General features: G+C 39.6%; 1 protein-coding gene and 1 long non-coding RNA gene across 5 annotated transcripts in view; one reads left to right on the top strand and one right to left on the bottom strand.

Moving 5' to 3' along the window:
* TSHZ2 (teashirt zinc finger homeobox 2) overlaps nt 1–16167 on the top strand; it is a 458954-nt gene that overhangs the window by 165528 nt on the left and 277259 nt on the right. The window lies entirely within an intron of this gene.
* The window catches only part of LOC143644554 (uncharacterized), a 28702-nt gene continuing 24355 nt past the window's right edge, over nt 11821–16167 (bottom strand). For both annotated transcript variants that reach the window (XR_013156752.1, XR_013156751.1), the window contains one exon: nt 11821–12055. This is a non-coding gene — a long non-coding RNA (uncharacterized LOC143644554). The remainder of the gene's footprint in view (nt 12056–16167) is intronic.

Raw genomic sequence — 16167 nt, 5'->3', positions numbered from 1 at the left:
CAGTACAAATGATTGACAGGTGAGGGAAAACTGTATTCAAAATATTGTTCCTTCTTGGGAACCCCTCACTCTGAAAATGACTCACTAAGTCAGAACCTGGACTCAGGAGATATTACAAAGGGCGTTTGTAATTCCCATACTCTGGGAAGTTTGCAAATTTCCTTTCATGAAATAGGTTAGCAGGTATATTTAGAATGCCCAGCTATATGCTCTGTTGGTCCCGAAAGACAATTAAGACATGATCCCTTATTTGATTAATGAGAAAACATTAAATCAGACTGACTAGGTCACAAACTTGGAGCTCATAAGACACTATTGATTCTAGACTTGTGTACTTAGTATATATAATATCCACAAAATTTTTTTAAAGTTAATTAAGTTTTAATCAAATACCATACCCAGTTATACATAGTACTTAATGCCGAGCTTCTGTTCAAAAATCAAAAGGGCAGGCCACGGTAGCTCAGCAGGCAGAGTTCTCACCTGTCATGATGGAGACCGGGGTTTGATTCCCAGTGCATGCAAAAAAATAAAAAATCAAGAAACAAGGTCTCAGGGGTCAATTTGCTCATGGGATCAAAGGCTACCGCTGAGCAGCAGCTGAGTCTGTGGGTGAGCCTCTGCTTGCCTCCATCCTCACCACCCACTATTGTCTCCTTTGGGCCAGGCCCTGGTATCCTTTGCTGTATTTTAAAATTTTCCCTATCCTTTTACTTTCATGATAGAAATGTTTCCATCTACCCACATCTGTATCAATAATAAGCAAGAAAAAGCTAGTTCCAGAAGGCCATGTGTTTTCAGCAAAATGGAATTAAACATCTTTGTGGAAGAGAAGACTATCCCTGCACTTTACAGGGGCAAAACAATGGTGTCTGCATGGGAAAATGACAAGCCAGTGTGTTTCCCTCTTTATCACGTGCAGGCACTTCAGTGTGCAATACACTCCCTAGAAACCTAACCCTTTGCATTTGAACTATAGCTTCTAGAGGCCAAACACTTTTGTGGACATCCTTTCACTTAAGCCTCATAATAACCTTGTGAAACAAGTGAGCCAAGCTTAATACCCTCCTTTAATTGATGAAAAGGCTATGATTCAAACAAGTTCAATGATTTTCCCAAGCAAATGTCAAGACTAAAACCCAGGTTTCATAGATGCATGGAAAATCCCACGGTTCAGAAAATGACTGAAGTTCGTGTTACCCAGGAAAAAAAAGAATCATGAAGTTTGTCCTATATTTCAGGGTGAAAGAGCAAATCAGTGGTTTCCACCCTGTGTTGAATTCATGTATTTTTTTCTTGAATGTATATTGCAAAATTCATTCCCCCATAGGTCATATTCTAACAGTGGTCAGATTATAAAATATCATGTCCTTAGAAGGGTAAAAAAAAGATACGGGCTGTTGAAATGAGCTAAGCAAGTGTCTGCTCTCCCTCCAGGGACAAATAGCATCTTCCAACATCTATATGCCTAAGAGAAGTTGAGCAAGAAGGTGCAAAGGCCTTTATCAAGCAGAGGAACATTAGACCTTGCAGTTGCTCGATACCATCTAAGCACCTGCGATTCCTAGCATCCCAAGCAAGTTGTGTGTCTGCAGTGTTTACAGTTGCTCAAGGCCTCTTCCTAAGGTGTGACCTTTATTTCAGAATGCCATACTGGGAGGCTCTCTTTTAGATTCTTCCCCAAACCTGTCTGCACTCAATTTCCAGTACAGCTAGAATCCCACCCTTTTGTACTATGCGCAAAGAAGCTCATTTCCCAATTTATGCTCAAAATTCAGTAATTCTAGGAGCAGGGTTTTTTTTTTAACTTAAATCCTGTGGGTGTATAAAACTGATTGTGTTTAAGGATTCCACTTTTTATTGATGTCTCTAGTGGGTTTGAAAAGAATTACTTTCTTTTGTAGTTTTCTAGAACTCTCTGTAGAATCATTTCACTAAGGCTCTGTCAAACAAGCCTGCCCCACCCCTCAGTACAAGTTGGTATTTTTAAAGAAATTATCCTTATCATGAAAATTCTACCTGTGCTATAAGAAGCACCCGTTAAAGGTTGATTGGTTTATACAGAGTGAAGCTAGTATTATATATAATGACACATGTCAACATATTTATTCTATCTTTGATAATGAGTCAGATTTGCTTCTGCTTTTAGTGAAAAAGAGGAATAGATGCTTCCCAGGTGCTCTAAATTCATTTATTTACTCAACCCACATATATTAAGCACCTCCAGGCCTACCAGGCCTTTGGTTTATAGCAGTGAAGGAAAAAAAAAATGGTCCCAGCCTTCACAGAGTTTATATGCTTATGAGGAGAGGCATGACATAAACAAACAAATGCATAATCTAATGCCTGGTAGTGGACACTGTGATGAAGAGGAAACAGATAAACTGAGTAACTTGGGTGGGGGATTGCAAATTGCAGCTGTTTTGAATAGGGCAGTCAGCAATCTCATTGAGGAGGTGGTAGATGAACAAAGACCTAAATGAAGCAAGGGAGTGAGCTGTGTGGGTATTCAAGGGAAGAGTATTCCAGGTAGAGGTAATAGCAAGGGCAAAGGCCCTGAGGTCACTGGGGGTTTGGGTGCCTAAGATACAGCAAGGAGGCTGGTTGTGGCTGGAGCAAAGTGAAGAAGAGCAAGTGTAGACAAGGTCACTAGAGGTCAGATCTGTGGAGCCTATGGGTCTTGTTAAAGACTGAAATTAATTCTAAGATATTAGATAAATGTTGCTAGAAGGTGTGGGGTAGGAGAGCAGCAGCATCTGACTTACACAGTAAAGAATGACTGAGCAGCAGTAAACTGACTGCAGTGAAAGTGAGGGTAGAGGCAGGCAGACTGGTTTGGGGCTGTGGCAGTATTTCAGGTGAGGGATGGTGGTGGCTTGGATTTGGCTGGCAGTAATGGAGACTGTGAAGAACGGTTGGATTGTGTGATGAGAGAGCAGGACACTAAGGAGGACATCAGGATCAGCAAGAATTTTAAATGCAGGCATTCTAGAAGTCCCCAGAAAGCTGCTCCTGTTTCCATTCCCAGGAAACGTCTACACCCGTCCGTGTGCTGGGCCAGGGGAATCTGCAGGTATGACAAGGTCTCCAACCCTCAAGGTGCTCACCTGTCACTGAAGGGACAAGCTACTGCCCGCCACTGTCCCAGCCACCCTCTGCTCCAGGCTGCCCGTACCTCTGGGTTTCTTGCAGCAGCTCCCATGGTCACCCTGACACCAGCCTTTCCCGCCCACCCTCCACACAGGAGCCAGTGTAGTCTTTCTTCAAACTGTATAAACCTTCTCTCTTCTTTTCTTTACTTTTAAAAGAAGCTATTTATCACAACCATAAGGAATAAGTCAGTATGCTTGTCTATAGGTACAAAATAAACATAAAAAATAATTAGAATGAATAACGAAGCAAGGTTATTGAGACCTAGCTCCTTTAAGTGGACAGCCTCTTCTCTTCACGACTCTGCTTAGTTCTGACCATTTTCAACAGCCTCCCTCCTCTATCCTTTGTAACAGGGGTCAGCAAAGTACAGCCTATGGGCCAATTTCAGCCCCATGCCTGTTTTGTAAATAAAGTTTTATTGGCACACAGCCCTGCTCATTTGTTGATGTATTGTTTGTGGCTGCTTTTGCATCACAATGGCAAACCTGAGTAATTGTGACAGGAAACATAAGGCCCAGAAAACACGAAATATTTATATACTGGCCCTTTACAGAGAAAGTTAGCCAATCCCATTCTAGATAGAAAAAATATATATATATATCAAAGCAAACAAAGGTCAATTATGGTTCATGGAACACACACATCTACTCTCATCCCATGACAGCAGCAACAAGATCAGCTGAAGAGAAATAGATGCCTCTCGGATGAATGATTAAAGACATCAAGAGTTAAGAAACTAAAGCACTTAAATGATCAAAGTCAATAATTTGTCCATTGTTCAACATATGGATTATTGTGGCCTTACTCTTTCAGGCAGTGCAGTATAGTCATTCATTCCCTCCTTCGTACATTTTACCATTCATTTAACAAATATTTATTGAATGTCTACGCCATAATAATCCAGTCCCTATGCTAGCATCAACAGATCCCATGCCGAGCAATGCCTGACATGCTCCCTCCAAAATAGAAATCACTCTATAGCAATACAGATAGTCATTAGTTAAATAACTGTAAAATTATGCCTGTAAAAGCACCAGGTAGGAAAGGGCATGGCACTCATAAGGAAACATCGTGGGAGATCTGAGGACACACGCTGCACTTTTTTGAGTGGAAAACAGCATTTTTCAGAGCATTCACCTAGTGCTCTGTGAAACTGGCGTAAGTCCGTTTTGAAAACAGAGTGAAATACTGGCTCCATTCAATTCCATGTACTTTTTTTGAGTGAAAAACTGCTTTTTCACAGAACACTTGCATCGTTTATTTATGTAGGAAATGAGAATAACTGCCCCTACTCATTGAGTTGTGTTGAGGACTAGAAGAGATGATCCAAGGGGGGAGTACAGTACCCAATGTACAATAATTGCCTATTAAAGTATGATCTTTCTCAAATATATTTCAAATACTATCACTCATCTGTATAAAATTCAATAATGGTTTCCTACTGTAGAAAATGAAATAAAAACTCCTTGCTTTGGGCTACTGGGCTGTATTTGACCAGGCTCTGTTCACTCCATTTCCTTGCAGCCTTCACATCCCACCCCACTGATCTTCTCTCCATCCTACAGCTCACCTTTCCTCCGCCCTCTCCATGGCCTTTCCACTTGCTGTCCCTCTATCTAAAATATCCTTTCCTTCACATTGGTTTGGCTGGTTCTTTCTCATTATTCAGTTCTGGAATCAAACGCTATCTCATCAGAAAAGCTTTCCGTGACCTCTTTTTTTTTCTCACTGAAAACCAGTGTTGGTTGCTGTTGCTTGCAATCAAAGAACTCTAAGGACTCAAATTGTAATATTTTTTTAAATGGTTTAATTCTTTCTTCCTGTTCCTCAACTTCTAGCCCAGCTGCATTTATTAACTTTTTCCTTGCTTTTCTGATGTGCTTTTAGATTAGTGGCAATTTAGGCCTGGCTTTTCAATTTCTTACAATTGTAAGGAATAATTGGATTAAGAGGGGGAATTTAAAGAAGACACATGGCAAGTACAATTAAAGTGTTTCCAGAGATGGCATTTGTAACGTGGGTAATCTATAAAGGGTAAAGTAAAAGTGTCTGTCTTAATATTGCACTTAGATACACTTTTTTTGGCCCCAGCAATGCTGTGAGTACCTAAATTTGAAGACAGGGAGGGTTATGGGGTACAGAGCCCAGATATATTGCAAGATGGGACATTTCCAGCAATGACTAGACCTAGCTTAACATGGCCACAAAGGATTCATTGCTGATTCCTAGACCTATACAGAAGGTGAAAGCTCACCTCCTAAGAAGGCACCATATCTTGCTCAAACTCTGTCAATGTTACTTCTTTTTTATGACAGAGAGTGACTCTTCAATACGGGCTTCTGTGCCCTATACGGTCAGAAACACCTATCCTTCCAGGCTCCTCCCGCACATGCTCCTCCTGGACCACTGGACCTTTGCATATGCTAGCCCCTCCTTCTGGATGGCCTTCCCTCTTCTCTTCACACTCTTCAGCTCTCAGCTCAAACATCACGTCCTCTGGAATGCCTCCCCCAGCTGCTCCAACCAATCTGACTTAAGGAGGGAGAGTGTCTTGTCCAGACTCATTTGGCAAATACGTGGCAGTGCCGAACCTCAACCTGTGCCATCTGCCTTGAAAACCTGGCTCAAAGCACTCTATAACTGCTCTTTTTTTTTTTTTTTTTTACTGCTGTTGTTTATGCTTATTTTTTTAAACATCTTTTCAAGAGCTTTTTTTGCCAATTGCATTATTCGCATCTGCTCTAATTTATAAACAAAAGAGATTTGCCTCAAAGTCATAACTGAAAGAAAAAAGAATAAAGTTGTAGAGAAGAATTTGGCTGGAGGTCTGGGGGAGGACAGGCTGCAGCAATGTTTTGGGTTCAGCCATCCCATTTGTGAGCATCAGGACTGTGCTTTGGATGAGGGATCAAAGACAAGCTTATTCTTTTCTGTGTTGGGATAGTGCCCATTTGCCTCCTCTTTTTTATCTTTCCTGGTAACTCTGCTTCAGTGTCTCTGATGGTAAAGAGATGAGATCAGCCACGGGGGGATCGGTGGATGGAGTCAGGTTTCAGTCGTCAAAAAATTACGTCAAGTGCTGAGCATGAGTTACCCTCAGTTTCCAGTGTCAGCTGGGACTGGACTGCAAGGCCATCAATCCTGACTTCCTCGCTCTTGCAGACATGAAAATACAGGGCTCTCTGGAAATCTGGCTGGAGTGGGAGTGGGAGAGCTGGTGGAGGTGCGGGGAGATGTGGCATTCTAACTATTAACTGCAGGGATCTCAGCTGATTGCTTCCTTTTTAAAAAAAAAAATTACAAAGAAAATGAAGTACTTGATTTCAGAGTTGAAAGGGGATTTAAAATGACCTTCATCTGTTATGATTATAACACCTGTTTATTCTTAGCAGGTTTTTTTTTCAATTAAATAACATTTATTGAGTGCTTCCCAGCTTAAATTTTAAAAGTATTCATTATTGGAAAGCAATAAAAAGGAGATTACATTACCCCATAATCCTTCCACTAAGAGATAGTGTGTTGGTTTGAAACTGTATGTACCCCAGAAAAGCATGTTCTTAAAACTAATCCATTCCTGAGGGTGTGGGATACACTGAAAGGATCTTTTGATGAAGCTGTTTCAGTTAAGGTGTGACTCACCTCATTCAGGATGGGTCTAAATGGAATGAATGCAGAGAGGGAGAGAAAGCCACAGAAGCAAGAAGCTAAAAGCAATGAAACCCGGAAGAGAAGGGAGAGACAAGCAGATGCCACCATGTGCCTTGCCAGGTGGCAAAGGAGCCAGAAATCACTAGCAGCCAGTCTTTGGTAAGACAGCATTGACTTGATGGCTTGATTTGGACATTTTTCTCTGCCTCAAAACTGTGAGATTGTAAGCTAATAAATTTCCATTGTTAAAGCCAACGCATTTCACGGTATCTGCTTGAGCAGCCTAGGAAACTAAAACAGAGAGCTACTGTGCAGATAGATCCATTCTGTCTTCTGTCTGTCTGTTTCCCCCCGCTCTTTTGGCCCAGCTAAGGACTTCTAGATTCCTGAACCACATGACTATGAAATAATAAATGTTTGTTGTTGATGCTAAATTTGGGGGGAATTATCTACATAACACTAAATAACTACTACAGTTTTTAATTCTTTACTCATTGAATTAAATGTATTTTCCCACATTGTTACATTCTCTTGGTAGTAATCATATTTTTGTCACATCAAGGATATACACCATTGTTTATTTCGTCACTTTTTGTTGGACTTTGTTATTTACTTTGTTCCTTTTTTTGTTGTTATTTTAAACAGCAATGCCATGGACATCTTTTTGCATTAGAGCGTCTTTTGTATTTTTAGTTATTACCTGAAAATAGATCAGGATTGGCTTCAATCTTGGATTATGGGTCAAAGAATGAGAATGTTTGTCTTCCTCTAGATTCTTATACAATTGCTCCTCAGTAGTGATAAATCAATACACTACCTCCAGAAACATATGAAAACGTCCTATTCATCTCATCTTTGCCTTTTATTTAATCACTGATGATTTTAGAGGCAAAGCTTTGATTGTTTTACAGATCTTAAATGGAAGAAATCTCTTCCATCATCTTTTCTTTTTCTGGAAAATGAAGCATACGTAGGGATTGAAATACTGAGATGAACAGCTAAATGTTATCCTGAAGCAGAATGGTCCAATAGAACTTTCTGTGATGATGATTGAGCACTTAAAATGTATGACTAAGACAGTGAGCACTTTATTTTATTTTATATTTTAGTTAAATTTAAATAGCCACATGGGCTAGTGACTATCATATTGGATAGCATTGTTCTGATGTGTTAACTGAAGAACTACCACTTCTATTCAAAGAAAGAAGTTTAAGTTTGAAACACTAAAGTTTTCACCTGCCCATTAATGTTGCCCATTCCCTTCTCATCCCTGAAACAAAATTTACTGTGTGACTGATATTTAAAGCATAGTAATATTATCTCCATATAGCCCTCAGCAAAATAAGAATATATAGCTTGGCACAGGATGACAAACCTAAGAGGCCCTAGCCTCATTGATGTTTGGGATGCCAGGGCCTTTGACTGATGGCTATGTAATAATTCCTTCTATTTAATCCCTGTTTCTCCTCATATCCCTACCTAGTGATCTCCAAAACCACACCTCTTATTACAGAGCCTGATGGATGTGTGAAGGGACGATGGATGGATAGATGGATGGACAGATAAATGAATGAATGAATGGATAAAAGTAATAATTGTTAACATTCATGGTGTGCCTAAAAGAAGTCAGATTTTTAGCCCAATGCTTTATCTGTATCATTTCATACTCATTCAATCCTCATAATATCCCAAAAGGAAGGTGCCATTATTTTTTTCTTATTTAATAGATGAGGAAACTGAGGTAGTTAGACATAGCAATGTATGACAGAGCCCATATTTAAATCACATCTGTCTGCCTTCACCCCTTATCCTTAACCACTATTCTACATGGCACCAGGAGGCTGTGGGTTTTTCTCCCTTGGGTAGCTACTGATTCTCAGGTGGTAGTGATAGAAGATTGGGGTGCTAGAAGCTAACATATAGGAGATGGGGGTGCTAGAAACTAACATATAGGAGATGGGGGTGCTAGAAACTAACATACACCTCAGTTCTCTCCAAAAGCAGTTATTCCACTTCTCATTGCTGACCAACTTCTAGTGTGTTAATGGCATACTAATGCGGTTAACTGTTTCACCTGGGGCACAAAGAATAAAGCTTCTGGCATGCAATTAAAATCTTATCTTACCCAATTGGGCAACTAATGGGATCCGCAAGGGTTGAGACTGCCTAGTTAAGAAGTAGTTTGTATCTCAAATTCATTTCACAGGGGAGTGAAATAGTGGCAGAGTGGAGTTGTCTGGATGGTTCAACTTGAAACTTAATTAGGTAGTCCTCAAAGCCACCTTTGACCACCCACATGTGTTCACATGCATTTTCACTCTCAAGTGTGCTTGCAAACACTTGCCTGGGCACACAGCTGCTGAGACTTTGTCTCATTGGCCAACACTGTACTCCTCTCATTCTGTTCCCTGGCCTGGAAATTTAAGGTTCTTTACGAACATTCTCATTTTGGATGGTGGCATGACTTTAGTGTTGTCCCATTCCCAAACCTGAGGTCTTGTTCTGTCTGCAATTATTAATCAGAAATGATATAAGGTGAGGCTTTGTTCAAAATGGGGGTAATAAAAAAACAGAAGCCTCCAAGCCTGTGAAGATATTGCTGAGAGCTTAGAATCCATGTGAAAGGTCTTTGTCCATGGTTTTGTTATTAAAAGATTTCTTATATTTACTCAAGAGGTGTTGGATAGTCTCAACAAATTCTGTAAACAAGCAAATGCATTGTAGTTCCCTTTGTTCAACTAATGTTCATTGAAAACCACCTGCATGCCAATCACTGTGCTAGCGTGATACATGTGTCTACCGAATAAGAAAATGCCCTGCCAGCATGGAGCTTACAGTCTACTGTGGGATTGAGACAATACGCAAGTAGATGAATATGTGGATAAGATCATTTCCGGTGTGATAAATGTTAGAAACAAAATCAAACCAATAATGTGACACTGAATGACCGATAATGGGAACAACTTGGTATATAATACCCAGAGGAAACTGACACTGCAGCTGAGCCCAGAGTATTAAGGAGTCAGCCATGCAAAGATCTGCAAGGAGAATACTCCAAGCAGAGAGAACTGCAAATGCAAAGGTTCTGGGGTGAGAATGAGTTGGTTTCATTCTTTCTGGAACAGAAAGATGGTGGCTGGAGCACAATTAGTAAAGAAAGAAGTAGGGAGATGTAGACAGAGAGGTGAGCAATGGCGAGGCACATATGATTGTGAGTTTTTATTACATCAGTAAATAAATAAATGTATATAAATATATATTTCGTGCTCACTGTGACCAGGCACTGAATGAACACTTCATATACATTTTCTCTTCTGACCCCATCAATAGCCACATGAAGTGGACATTATTTTCTCCATACAAGGGACGGAACTGGCATTCAGATGTGTTTAAGAACTTGCCTAAAAACCACACAGGGAAGAAGTGGGGAAAGCAGGCTCCAAATCTATGTTTCTAAGCCCTCGAAGCTGTACCACTTCCTAGATAAAAGATCAGACTTTATGTCATGGTGGAGAATGCTAGGGGATTATGGGTTGTTTACTTTTTTTTCTTCTTCATAAGGGGACTTTTTCGGTGTTTTCCAGATCACATTAATTGAATGGCAGTTAAATGAAAAATCCTGTAATCATTGCAACCTACAATTGTTCTCTGTGGAAAGCAAGTATGTTTGAGTGAGAGGAGCAAGCGGTGAGAAGGTAGCAGAGAGGTGTGCTTTCACTCGATGGGGTGTTACACCTCCCAAAGGGATGAATACAGTAGTGTAAAGTAATGACAGATACAAGTGTGACTTTTTCCAAGTCTCCTGACAGCAACACCAACTTTGGAATGAAAAAGGCAAAGCTGAACATTTCTTCATGCCCAGGTGACAAAAGATCCCTGGAACATTTCTGTTTATCCTTCTGACAAACCAATTGCCCCACTGTTACAGAGAGTGGGCAGAACAATCATCTTGCCAGAAGTCGGCAGTTTCATTTGTTTGACTATACATCCTTTCTGGTACCAGTTGGTCACTGTCATTTTGGACATCATAGGTTTGTAATCATGTACATAAGGCAAGTAAACCTTAGTCCCCAAGAGCTAACATACTTTGGATTGAGTTGGATTACACTGGTCCAGGTTGCTCAACCTTGGCACTATTGACATTGTGGGCTGGACGACTCTTTGCTGTGGGGGGCTGTCCTGTGTGTTATAGGATGCTCAGCAGCATCTTTGGCCTCTGCTACCAAATGTCAGTAACAGACATCCCCCTGCCCCACCCAAGTTGTGACAGCCAGAATGTCTCCACACATTGCCAAATGGCCTGTGTTAGTCAAGATTCTGTAGAAAAACAGAACCAACCGGAGAGACCTGTAAACAGGAGATTCATAGAGGTATCTCACGCAACTGTGGGAATGGAAGAGTCCAAAAACCATAGGGCAGGCTGTGAAGCTGGTGAAGGGTTTGGATGAACCCCACAGGAGAGGCTCACTGGCTGAAGAAGCAGTGAAAGAGAATCTCTTCTTCTTTAAAAGCCTTCAACTGATTGGATTATCTCCTTGTGGGAGGGAACCTTAGTTGATTGCAGATCTGTAGTCAGCCACAGATGCAATCAACTGACATGATTTAATATACCAGCCATGAAGTGTCCTTGTAGCAAGGGTCAGGCCAGTGCGTGCCTGACCAGACAACTGGGCATCATCACATGGCCAAGTTGACACCAGCTTCTAACCATCACATGACCCCTGGGGGGCAAAATCTGAGGGTTATTCTAATAGACTGGTTTACTGAGAATGCAATCCATTCGTGGCTTAACCTGAAAAGAATTAAAATGGTCAAATACATTGACCCTAAAGCTAAAGTTAACATCTATGTCTAGTCAAAGACTTTCCAAGAAAACTCACTGTGAGCAAACTGATTGAATTTATATGTGTTTCATGATATACTTTCAAAGATGCCTTTGTTTAACCTTAAACTTGTATTAGTTAGGATATTATTACTAGCTGCTGTAACAAATAACCCCCCAAATCTCAGCTGTTTATGACAGTGAAACTTTATTTCTCTTTTACACAAAGTCTGGTGCTGGCCTCTTCTAAGTGGTGACTCAGAGGTGTGACTTTCTTTACTGGATAGCTATTCCATTGGCGAATCATAGGTTCCAAAATCACCTTAAGAAGCCTCTAAGCTGTGTACATCATCTCCACCACATCTCATTGCTCAGAATCCAGGTTTCATGGCCCCACATGAACCATTAAAGAAACTGAGAAATGTAGTCTTTCTATAGGAAGAGGAAAAGGAAATAGGACTTGTCAGACACATAGCATTGGTTCTACAACGATCCCTAAGGGTAGCTCTTTTGCATATTGAATAGTGGTCAAAATCTTCTCTGTTGTTCTATGGTCTGAATTATAAATAAACAGTATTTATTATAGCACAGTCTTCTCCAAACCAGCCTACCAAGGAATCACAAAGATTCCCCACCCCCCACACATCCATTCTGATTTTAGAGCTCAATGGCCTTTAAGGACCTGTAATTTTCACTTGTCCCAGGTAAGGGGAATGGACAGGCATCTAGGACTCATTGGAATAAGGGGCTTATTTTCACATCTGTTGCCTTCCATTTGAGTTAGAAATTGAGAGTTTGTGTCTTCTGTGTTTTCTTCAAAACAAACACTGTTTCTTATGTTAGCTGATTTCACCTCTTTCTGGTGCGCTCTATAAGCACTAATTGTTTCTGTTACCTGTTTCTCTATATCAAAACCACTGCTACCCTTCTCTAAGCTACCCAGTCTCTTTGACCCAGTGCTCCACATTTCCAATTAATTTCTTATGAAATGCACATTCGTTGGTTTTAATCCCTTGCCTAAACCAACCAATGGTTACCCATTGTCTCAAGATGAAGTCCAAATGTCTTACCATCTACCATGGTAAAATGTTTTATCTTCCAACTCACCTTTCTCAAGGCTAGTGCGATCACATAGTAGTTCCTTCAAAAAGTCTGTTGAATGAATGAGCTTTTGGAATACAGTGAGCTGCACTTGTGGATAAGTATAAACTTAAAATGCCCCCTCTTTTTTTTTTTTTAACAGAAATCAGTTTATTTCAGTTCTCCACATTGCCAATAATTGAAGTCTTGAGAATAGCTTCCTATTTTCATAGAAACTTGCATATAAATTTATAACTTTCATGTACCACCATACAAACACATGTATAAATGTGTGCTTATAGATACATATTTATTATATAGAAATTGTACGCTGTAATTATACACATAGTTTCAAATACATTGTATTTTATATATACATTATGTACACATGTACATATACTTAATGAATATGTGTATGTACATGCATGCATGATATATATATATATATCTTACCATATATGCTTATATATATAGCATTTTTATCATGGATTGTAAAAATGCTGTAACTACAGTTTGCAAAACAGATGAGAAAACTGGGGATCAGAGAGGAAAAGTGGCTTGCATGGAGTTGCTTACCTAGTAATTTCTAAGCCAGGTTTTGAATGTAGGTCCATCCAACCCCAACATTTAGACCTTTGTCTGTCTATTACATTGCCATTCTAGAGCTATGCCACTTCTAATTTCATGCTAGCATTCATACTATCAACAAAGTCACTATTTCTCATAAATAAGCAAATGAAATTGACATCTAGGCCAAAAGGCAGAAGACTGCAGCCTGTATCTACTATAATGCAATTCGTAAAGATTTTTGACCATCTCCTCTTAGGATAAGATTTCACATTTCCCAGCAGACATATGCCAAAATTGGAGCACTCTTTATTAAAAGAGTTTGGCAGCACTTCTTGATCTTTCAATGGAGACAAAACATGGTCAGTCCAGTGGATCTGCTCAGGACTTGCACTCAAATAGCGGGAGGAAAGAATGTGTTTTCCTTCTTTACAAGGTTGCTATTTCCGCTCTCTTTCCTTTCTCTCTCGCTTTCTTTATGTAGACAGGATTTTTCAACCTTCCCATTACTGACATTTTGGGCCTGATGGTCCTTTGTTGTGGGGACTGTCCTGGGCACTGCAGGCCCTCAACCCTGCCCTGTTCCCTGCCCTGTACCCATCGATGCCTCCCCCAAATTGTGACAATCAGAAATGTCTCTAAGCATTGCCAGATGTACCCCTGGTTGAGACCACTGACATATGTGGTGTTAAAAAAGAGGGTTCTAATGAAATATGGCAAGATTAATGCTACTAACACAGGAGACCTTTCTATAATCAAAAACCATTGGTTTGGCTTCCTCAAGGAGCTGGATGGTTGCATCAGGATGTCGGGGCAGGACCTTGGCCCAACTATAGCCATGCCAAGCGCACATTTCTCTGGCTTTTCTTTCTCCAGGCTCAAATCTCTACACCTTTCATGAGAATTTTCTCAAAAGAAAGGGAAGACAATAATAATAATAATAAAAGTTTAAGAAAAAAAACAACATAGTTTCAAAATTGCATGGACGTACAGTCTGTCCAGCTGGTAGAATTATGCTCTGCAGCTTAAATTTAGACATTGAGCTTCATCTCTTACTTAAATGTATCTGTGTGTTTTAATAGGAACATTCAGCTTTGCTTTTATTAATGCAAAAACATTAAGGCACCAGCCCTGGATCCGAAAGCCTTAAAGGGCTGTTTCCAACAGAACCTGTCATAAAATGTGCTCTCAAGCATGTCCCCTTTAAGAGACTCCAGAATTAAATGTTCCCGTATGTGAATTTTATTTTGTACAGCACATTTGCTTTATGGCTACAATTAAGTTAGATGTGCCGATAACAATGTCTGTTTTCCATTTTAAATCGCACATTTCAGACAGTGTGCATTGTTTTATTATCTAATCCACATGCTTTTAATTGCAATTATGGTCCCTTATGAGTCCCCTGGGAGGGCATGATTGCAATTAAAAATGTAATTTAAATGTTAATTAATTACATTCATTTTCTAAACTGGGAAAATTTCATTTATTATTTTCATGTGTTGTGCACTTATCCTAAATGCATTACCTTCTAAATGTTTTTTTTTCCTAAATTAAGTGTTATGTTTATAAAACAGGGTGTTTAATACCCTTTAAAATTTTTGTGAAGGTGTTTGTACAAATTATTGCTTTAAATTAATTGATTCTGAGCTATATGTTCTATATATAATAGAATAATTTTGTTGATTTTTCTCAGGGTAAAGCATAGCATCAAAATATATGTTTCCTTCATTTGTTTTCTGACAGATTTTGATATAGAGGGAAAATCTCTACTTTTTTTATCATTATCATTATTATTATGTGATTTTTTTAACAAAGGGAGAAAGGTATTGTTACTTCAAATGATACAGATCATTAATATGGAAAGGGTTTTCCTTCACATGAAAACTGCAATCTAAGGAAGAAATTTCTAGTTAGATTAAAAAGTAATTCTACCTTATATGGATAAATAAAGGGGGACAAAAAGGACCACCAAAATATGAAGGCTTAAAAATCACTGGAACTTTCTAGAAGAATTGGTTATTTTAGGCATATCTCAGTTTGTCTAGCCAGGTGTATTGTTTTACTATCTATATTGCTTTGCCAAAAATAAGAGGGTAACTTTAGAGATGAAGAATTTTATAGAAACATTTCTCTACTTTAAATTCTATACTGTATCAATTTTCATTCATTTTTGTGACAAAGTAAAGTCACAAAAGGACAAGGGTGGGATTTAAATGTTTCTCCCAGCTCAATTCCAAGTATTTGCTACATGCAATCAATTAATAAAAGCCTTTTGAGAATTTTTTTTCTTTTTGGTTTCCTCTTCAATTTGTCAAATCTTTCTTCATCTCTTTTATTTAAAAAATGCCTGCTGTCTCTGAACCCTGGCTTTTAAAAAAATATATTCAAAAATTTTCTCAGAAGAATGTTAAGTCCATCAACAGTTTTTATCTACTGTCCACTAAAGGCAGGCTGTTCTGTGGATAGATGAGGAAGAAATACAGGAGAAAAGAAAAGTTTCCACCCCAGCTTTTTTGTAAATTTTAATCGAGTCTGTACTCTGGGATCTAGTACGTAATTTGTGAAATTTACTATGTGTCTCTTTTGGGCCAGGTTATGTCACCAAATCCTCACAACAACCCTGGGTGGTACGTACTACCACTGTCTCTATTTAACAGAGGGAGAAACTGAGGCCCAGAGCAGTCGGGTAACTTGCTAAGGCTTCCCAGCTAGAACAGGCAGAGCCAGGATTTATGCCCTGGAGGGCTCCCTCTGGACTTTATACTCCACTCCACACTCTTCCTCAGAGCGTGAAGAAGCGCTCGCAAGCGCTGAGGAAGTGATGAGGGTGGATCCCACACAGCAGCTACGGAGGAGGAGGACCGATGGGTTAGAGCCAGGCTGTGAGTCACACTTCA

Source organism: Tamandua tetradactyla, chromosome 1, assembly GCF_023851605.1.
Source record: "Tamandua tetradactyla isolate mTamTet1 chromosome 1, mTamTet1.pri, whole genome shotgun sequence".
NCBI classification, from domain to species: Eukaryota; Metazoa; Chordata; class Mammalia; order Pilosa; family Myrmecophagidae; genus Tamandua; species Tamandua tetradactyla.
Note: the sequence above shows the minus strand (reverse complement) of the source record. Positions and strands in the feature narration are given on the sequence as shown.